At 47.3% G+C, this 7,638-nt stretch overlaps 1 protein-coding gene across 2 annotated transcripts in view; it reads left to right on the top strand.

The window, feature by feature from the left end:
* Positions 1-4,791: 4,791 nt before the first annotated feature.
* BICRAL (BICRA like chromatin remodeling complex associated protein) overlaps positions 4,792-7,638 on the top strand; it is an 82,095-nt gene continuing 79,248 nt past the window's right edge. Inside the window, exon 1 of one of the 2 annotated variants that reach the window (XM_021676089.2) lies at positions 4,792-4,860. The gene's annotated coding sequence lies outside the window, so the exon portion shown is untranslated. The remainder of the gene's footprint in view (positions 4,861-7,638) is intronic. The other variant, XM_021676090.2, reaches the window with a different exon arrangement.

The raw sequence follows: 7,638 nt of genomic DNA, 5'->3' as shown, positions 1-7,638 counted from the left end.
TGCACTCCAGCCAGGCAACAGAGCAAAACTCCGTCTCAAAAAAAAAAATGTTTTCTAATTTTGTCTTCAGCTACCAAAATCCTGTCTATATAAACTATAATTTTAAATTTTAATATATGAAGGTATATCCCTCATTTAAATGAAGTTTTGTGGTAATCTGGGGAAAAAGTTGTTTTTGTTTTGCCATATTATTAAATAATTAACAATTTTGGTTGTACCTGGAGAATCTGAAATTCTCCTACTGTGTCCCACTATTTTGCAAACTCCTCCTCCAGATTTAAAATTAGGTTGGACAACTGGCATTCTCAAAGTAGGTCTTCACTAATTAGACGGTTGTCCCTTCTTTCTGTACCACACCACTGGACTCCAATGTTAACATTGAAACAGCAAAGACTGCTTGTTCCCAAGATCCTTTTCAGGCCTGACAGAGAGGGTGAGTTTTGGGGTCAGCCAGACTTGGTTCTCCTGTCTGCCCTTATTAGACTGATGTCCCCAGGCAAATTCCTATTGGGAACCTCATCTACAAAATCAAGATAATTAAACCTTATTCTCCGGGTTTGAGTGAAAGTTCATGTGATAATGTGTTTAAGTATCTAGCATAATGCCTGGTGGCACTTAGAAGACCCTCATTAAATGTCAGTGTTCTTATATTTGGACATTCTCTTTAAAAAGCCTGCAATGCCCTAGGCTCTTTATGAGTATATAAATTCAGCTTTGTTAGGTCATCTTTTAAAGTCAGATTTCAGTTTCCTTGCAGTTTTGCCTGACTTGAGAGGATAGCTTTCTGAAATCTATTACTGTTTCACTGGAGGGCCCGACACTGTGGCTTACACCTGTAATGCCAGCAGGCTGAGGCAGAAGGATCACTTGATCCCAGGAGTTTAAAACCAACCAGGGCAACAAAGCAAGACCCTGTCTCTCAAAAACTAAAAAACTGGCCAAGACTGGGCGCAGTGGCTCATGCCCTGTAATCCCAGCACTTTGGGTGGCCAAGGCAGGCGGATCATGAGGTCAGGAGATTAAGACCATCTTGGCCAACATGGTGAAACCCCTTCTCTACTAAAAATACAAAAAAAATTAGCCAGGTGTGGTGGCGTGCACCTGTAGTCCCAGCTACTTAGGAGACTGAAGCAGGAGAATTGCTTGAACCCAGGAGGCAGGGCTGCAGTGAGCCAAGATCGCGCCACTGCACTCCAGCCTGGGCAACGGAGCATAACTCTGTCTCAAAAAAAAAACAAAAAGTAAAAAAAAAAAATAGCCGAGTGTGGTGGTGTGCACATATGTTACCAGCTACTAGGAAGGCTGAGGCTAGAGGATTGTTTGAGCCCAGGAGTTCCAGGCTATAGTGATATATGATCATGCCTCTGCACTCCAGCATGGGTAACAGAGGAAGATCCTGTCTGAAGAAAATAAAGAAAATACACACTCACACACACATATATCATCGGAGCTATGGAGCAACAGCTGTAAAACTTGCTTGGTGGGTCCTAATTGCAATGCATAATATATGGACTCTTGAAATGTAATTCTTAGGAATTGGTATTATAATTAAATCCTAGCCAATCCAAAGGCACCTTAAAACATGTTTAAAAAATTTTCCAAGCCAATTAGAAAACTAGTTGGTCCAACCATCAAGTGTAGAGAAATATGCTAATTTATACAAAGACTACTGTTCCAAGAAGCCCTTGGCTGCAGTTGCAGCAAAGTATTTGAGAAAACACCTCAATGATACTGTGTGATACTAAATCACTGAATATATTTTTAAGGCACATTTAAATATAAAGCATACATTATGAATGATAAAATGGCAGTACCAGAACAAGATATGGTGTTTTTCTTTGTTTGGTTTTTTTGAGACAGAGTCTTGCTCTATCATCCACTCTCAAGTGATTCTTGTGCCTCAGCCCCTCTGGAGTAGCTGGGACTATAGGTGCATGCCACCATGCCTGGCTAATTTTTGTATTTTGGTAGAGACAGGGTTTTGCCATGTTGGCCAGGCTGCTCTTTAACTCCTGGCCTCAAGCAGTCCTCTCACCTCGGCCTCCCAAAGGGATTACAGGCATGAGCCGCTGCACCCAGCCAGATGTTTTTAATTTTGTTATTTTTTAGAGACAGAGTCTCACTCTTTTAACCTGGCTGGAGTGCAGTGGCATGATCATAGCTCACTGCACCCTCCAACTCATGGGCTCAAGCAGTCCTCCTGCCTCAGCCTCCCCAGTAGCTGGGACTGCAGGCATGTGTCACACATACCTGGCTGATTTTTAAATATTTTTAGAGATGGGATCTTGTGCTGTGTTGCTCAGGCTTGTCTTGAACGTCTCACCTCAAATGATCCTCCTTTCTCAGCCTCTCAAAGTGCTAGGATTACAGGTATAAACCACTGCATCCTGACTAAAAAGATCTTCTATGTTGAATATGACAACATTGTATGCCAGCCTTGACAGATTTAATTTATTCAATATAGTCTAGTTACAGTATCCTTATATATGCAAGAAAGGTGTACTACCACTAAGGATTTTTTGTGTTTTTTTTTAAATGCTAAGGGGATATAGAAACCATATAATAATTTCATTTAAATAATTTTAATCTATGGATATTGAGAACTCACCAAATATCTGGGAGAGAGAGGTTTGAGCCATTTGAGAATGGCTACTCCATAGGCAGAGCAGCTAAGCATTTGGTTTACAGCATGATCCTATTGCTATATGCATTACAAATGAATTTTAAAGCAATTTATAATATTTCTGAGGCTTAATATGTACTTATTTATTATTTTTTTTTTTTGAGATGGAGTTTCGCTCTTGTTACCCAGGCTGGAGTGCAATGGCGCGATCTCGGCTCACCGCAACCTCCGCCTCCTGGGTTCAGGCTATTCTCCTGCCTCAGCCTCCTGAGCAGCTGGGATTACAGGCACACGCCACCATGCCCAGCTAATTTTCTGTATTTTGAGTAGAGACGGGGTTTCACCATGTTGACCAGGATGGTCTCGATCTCTTGACCTCGTGATCCACCCGCCTCGGCCTCCCAAAGTGCTGGGATTACAGGCGTGAGCCACCGCGCCTGGTTTTTTTTTTTTTTTTTTTTGAGACAGAGTCTTGCTCTGTTGTCCAGGCTGGAGTGCAGTGGTATGATCTCAGCTTACTGCAGCCTCTGCCTTCCAGGTTCAAGTGATTGTCCTGCCTCAGCCTCCTGAGTAGCTGGGATTACAGGGGTTTGCCACCATGCCTGGCTAATTTTTTGTATTTTAGCAGAGACAGGGTTTTACCATGTTGGCCAAGCTGGTCTCGAACTCCTGACCTCATGTGATCCGCCCACCTCAGCCTCCTGAAGTGCTAGGATTACGGGCGTGAGCCACTGCACCCAGCCAATATGTATTGTTTAAAACCTGAATTACATTCTGTACAATTCATCTTTTACCTATCCTTGATGTTTATTTAAAATAAAAGACAACAGCAAAAACCCCAATATATTGTAGTTAACCTAGACTACAAGGCACCTGCTCCCACTCCAGGCCAAATAATTTTTTTTTTTTTTTTTTGAGTCTCGCTCTGTCACCCAGGCTGGAGTGCAATGCACAGTCTTGGCTCACTGCAACTTCCGTCTCTCAGGTTCAAGTGATTCTCTTGCCTCAGCCTCCTGAGTAGCTGGGCTTACAGAAGCCCACCGCCAACCCCAGCTAACTTTTGCATTTTTAGTAGAGATGAGGTTTTACCATGTTGGCCAGGCTGGTCTTGAACTCCTTACCTCAGGTGATCCACCTGTCTCAGCCTCCCAAACTGCTGGGATTACAGGCATGAGCCACCACACCGGACCTGGGCCACATAATTTAAATGCTTTGGATACTAGATGGTTTACGGAGAAGTCTCAACAATTTGAGATTTGAGATTAAAAATGGGTGGTAATTATACTTGGACCAAAGAATGTTAAAAGGTTGACTAGGTCTCTTTTAAGAATGAGGGAGCTATGTAATGAAAATTCTGCAAATATGGAGATAAAAGATACCTACATTAAAGAGAAGGCAGTAGAAAATGAATGTTTTGAGAGTGATTTACTCTGCCTCACTTTCTTGACATACCGGCTTCACAGGTAAGGTTTCACAGAATTTTGGAATGGACAGTGTTGCAAAGGAAAGGTTAGTATATTTAAAAGTTAGGATGAACCAGTTAGTTGCCTAATAACTAAGTTAAAAGTGGTTTTGGTTTTAAAAAGCATATGCAAAATGTATTTACTGAGGCTTGCTCTACTTCGAGTTCTAAACAAATCTTGTAGGGTGTTTTATTTTTATTTTTTGATCTTTAATCTCCCCCCTTCCCGTGTCAAGCTAAAACTCTGTGTGTGTGTGTGTGTGTGTGTGTGTGTGTGTGTGTGTGTGTGTAGGGAGCCTGCAAGAGAAATTTAGCACGCACGTCGTGGATCTTTAATAATTTTTTTTAAAGCCAAATAAAACTGTTTCTTGAATAAACCAATACATTTCTGAAGTTAAAAAGAATCCCAAAGGAAACAGGAATGAACATCCTTGGAGCTTGATTTTCCAGAAAAAAAAAAAAAATTTTTTTTTTAATTAAAAAAATCCTAATCTCCACATTTTTTGCCAGGCGAGAACCGAAGTTTGGAGGTAGACGAGCAGGCGAGCGGTTTGCCCGGGCACAGAGCATGAAGGCCGGGCGGGCGCGGGGAGCGGGCGCCCGCCGCCCGGCGCGGGGGTGAGCGAGAGAGAGAGCGGAGCGCGTGTGGCCGGCGCCGCTCGGCCGGGAGCTCCCGCGCTCGCGCCCCGCGCCCCGCGCCCGCCGCCGCCGCCGCCGCCGCCCCTGTTGCGATGGCGCAGAAACCCCGTTGACAAGGCACTGCTTTTTCATGACGGTGAGTTTCCCTTTGAGTGTATTATAATTTTGTGATAAAAATTTCAAGGAGAAAAAAAAAAAACACACAACCTCCTTCCTCTGCCTCTTTCCTTCGGGGAGGGGAAAAGCGAGGGAGGGGGGGTTGGAGATCTGTCTCCAGACAGAAAAGAAAGAGGAGCAAATTAAACACCGAGTTGCCAAAACCAGGATATTAGGTTTCAGCCCAGAGAGCTATTGGCTAAGGCTGTGTTTTTTTTTTTTGAGGGGGGGTGGGTTTGTGGGTGGGTGATGGTGGTGGTGGGTGGATGTTTAATGGACACGGAGAAAAGGGGAATCGGGTGTTTATGCCTTTCCCAGCGCTGCCGGGGCCCCGGGAAGACCAAGTTCAGTGTCTCGGGCGGGGGCGCAGGCGGGCAGGGGGCGGCGAGGCCGGGCCGGGGGCGCCTCGGCGGGGTGGGGGCCCGGCGCCTTTCTTTTTCCTTTTTTTTTTTTCTTTTCCGCGGATGCAAATTTCTGGAGCGGGGAGAGGGAGAGCCCGGGAAGGGGGTGGCGTGGCGGTTGGTGGTGGCGATGGGAGGGGAGGGAAGCCTTTTAATGACTCATTGATTGAGCCGGTTTAAAATTAGTTGTGTGCGCGAGTGTGAGTGTGTTTTCCGCCCCCCGGAGCCGCCGGGAGCCGGGAAGGAGGGAGCGGGGCTCGGCGAGGGGAAGACGGCGCGGCGGGGCCGCGAGCAGGGGGCAGGGAGGGCCTGGAGTGACGGCGGGCAAGGAAGAAAAATAAGCTTTTCCAATCTCCACCCCTCTGTTTTCCCCCCCTCGTTTCTTTTCTCTCTCGGAAGCTCTAGGGTGTGAATCATATTTTCTTTCTTCTCGGCAAAATGGACCCCGCGTCTGGGGAGGGGGAGGGGGAAGAGTGGGGAGGGAGGCGGCGGGGACAGGGTTTATTTTTCATCCTGGCTTCCTCCTTCCCGCCGCATCTGCAGGAGGCCGCGGTGAGGAGAGCAGGTCCAGGCTGCAGCAGGGAGAGCCCGGGGCCGGCGGGTCGCCCCGGCCCGGCTCCCGCTCCGAGACCGCGGCGGCGGCGGCGCGCACCTGCCGGCGGGACTGCCCCTTCCCAGCCGCCTCGCTGACTTCCCGAAGCTCCGCCGAGGATCCGCGGCCGGGTCGGGGCGAGCCCCCAGCCGCGCAGAGGACCCCGCGGCCCAGCCAGGCGCCTCCTGCGAGGCCCGCGCTGTCCGCCGCGCCGGCCAGAAGAGATGAGCGGCTGGGACGGCGCTTTTTTGGCCGAGAGCGCGCGGGCCTGACGCTGTTCGCGCCCCCCGAGTCGCCCCGAATGCCGGATTTTGCTTGGGTGGGGGGGTGCAGTTGGAAAGTGCTAAGATGGCGCTGGGCCTGGCCTGTCGCCAGGGCTGGTGGCGCAGTTGCTCGGCGGGCGCCATCTTTCTCGCGGCGCGGGCGGCGCCCTCCTAGGACATTTTGCTGACCAGGGCGCCGCGAGGCCGGGGGCCAGCGGGAGCCGGGAGCAGGGTGCTGAATTCTGGAGATGGGGCCGGAGTCGCCCGGCCTTCTTCCCCAAGCCCCCAGACCCAAAAGACGAGGCCGGCTCGGAGCGGGAAGAACTGGGGCCAGATTCTTCCTCCTTCCCACTTGTTTTTGATAGAAGAAGGGGGCGGAGGGTCTAGCTTCGCAGCCGATGGGTTCCCTCCCTATTTGACCCCGCACCCCCACTGCCCCTAGTCAAAATTGGAGGTGAGGAGCTCTAGCCATCTTCTCTCCTGCTATCTGAGAGTGGACGCCTTTGTCTTTGGCCCGGCATGGGGCAGGGCATTGAGGCTTTGCCTTCATCTTCCTCCAGTTGTTGAAAGTAGAGTCCAGCTAAGTTACAAAAGTAAAAAGAGTCGAGGACGGTGTGTCTGCCTTCCGGTAACATGGTTCTCTATGGGTACCCTACCCTTCGTTTCTTACTTTAAAACAACCCTGGGGAGACATTACTAGTTGTCAGATTGTGGGAAGGTAATGGGTTCCAGTTTTTTGAAACTTCTGTTGTCTTTTATATTACTTCAAATGGCAGTGAATCAAAACAATTTCTTAGAACTTTGATCTTTCAATATACTTTAAAACACTCTGAAAGTCTTCCTTTCTAAAAAAGCATCTGTGTAAAGTATCTGTTGGTAGTATCTATTGGAGATGGGGGAGGGGTGCTTAACTTTCACATTGTTACTGAAAAGAGGGGAAAGGTCTGTAAAGCTCTGATCTCTCTAGAAGTCCACAGACATGGAAAGTAAGTAGTTAATTTCTAAGAGAGAAAAGTAACACAGTGGTGCCACTAGGTGTGTCCTTGTGTTTATAAATACACATAGTGGATGTTTTAGACCATTTAAAAAGACCGACCATATATTGAACACCTGCTGTATGCCAGGAACTGTGCTTGGTGCTTTGTATAATTTCTGTTTTATCAGTCCTGAAAGATTGATTTTATGATTTGTCTACTGGGGAATGGATGAACGTTCATAGAAATACAATAATTAATTGTTCTAGATCTTGCTGTTTTAAGTGGTAAAATTGGCATTGGATGACAAAAGCTGTGTTCTTCCCTCTACACCTATGGTTTCCAAATCAGCATCAGAATTAACTGGGGAGATTTTTTTAATATAGATTTGTAACATCACCTCTTCCACCATCATTTGCTAGGGCCAATTGGGTCATTTAATAATGTCTCAGGCAATCCAACTTCTTGATGTTCGATATTGAAATTTTGGCCCACCCTATACCCGCTGCATCTGAAGATCTAGTATTC

Source organism: Aotus nancymaae, unplaced genomic scaffold (assembly GCF_030222135.1).
Source record: "Aotus nancymaae isolate 86718 unplaced genomic scaffold, 86718_ANA_hifiasm-v0.15.2.pri h1tg000040l, whole genome shotgun sequence".
Lineage (NCBI taxonomy): Eukaryota > Metazoa > Chordata > Mammalia > Primates > Aotidae > Aotus > Aotus nancymaae.
The sequence above is the reverse complement of the archived record's forward strand: the minus strand, read 5'-3'. Positions and strand labels throughout refer to the sequence as shown.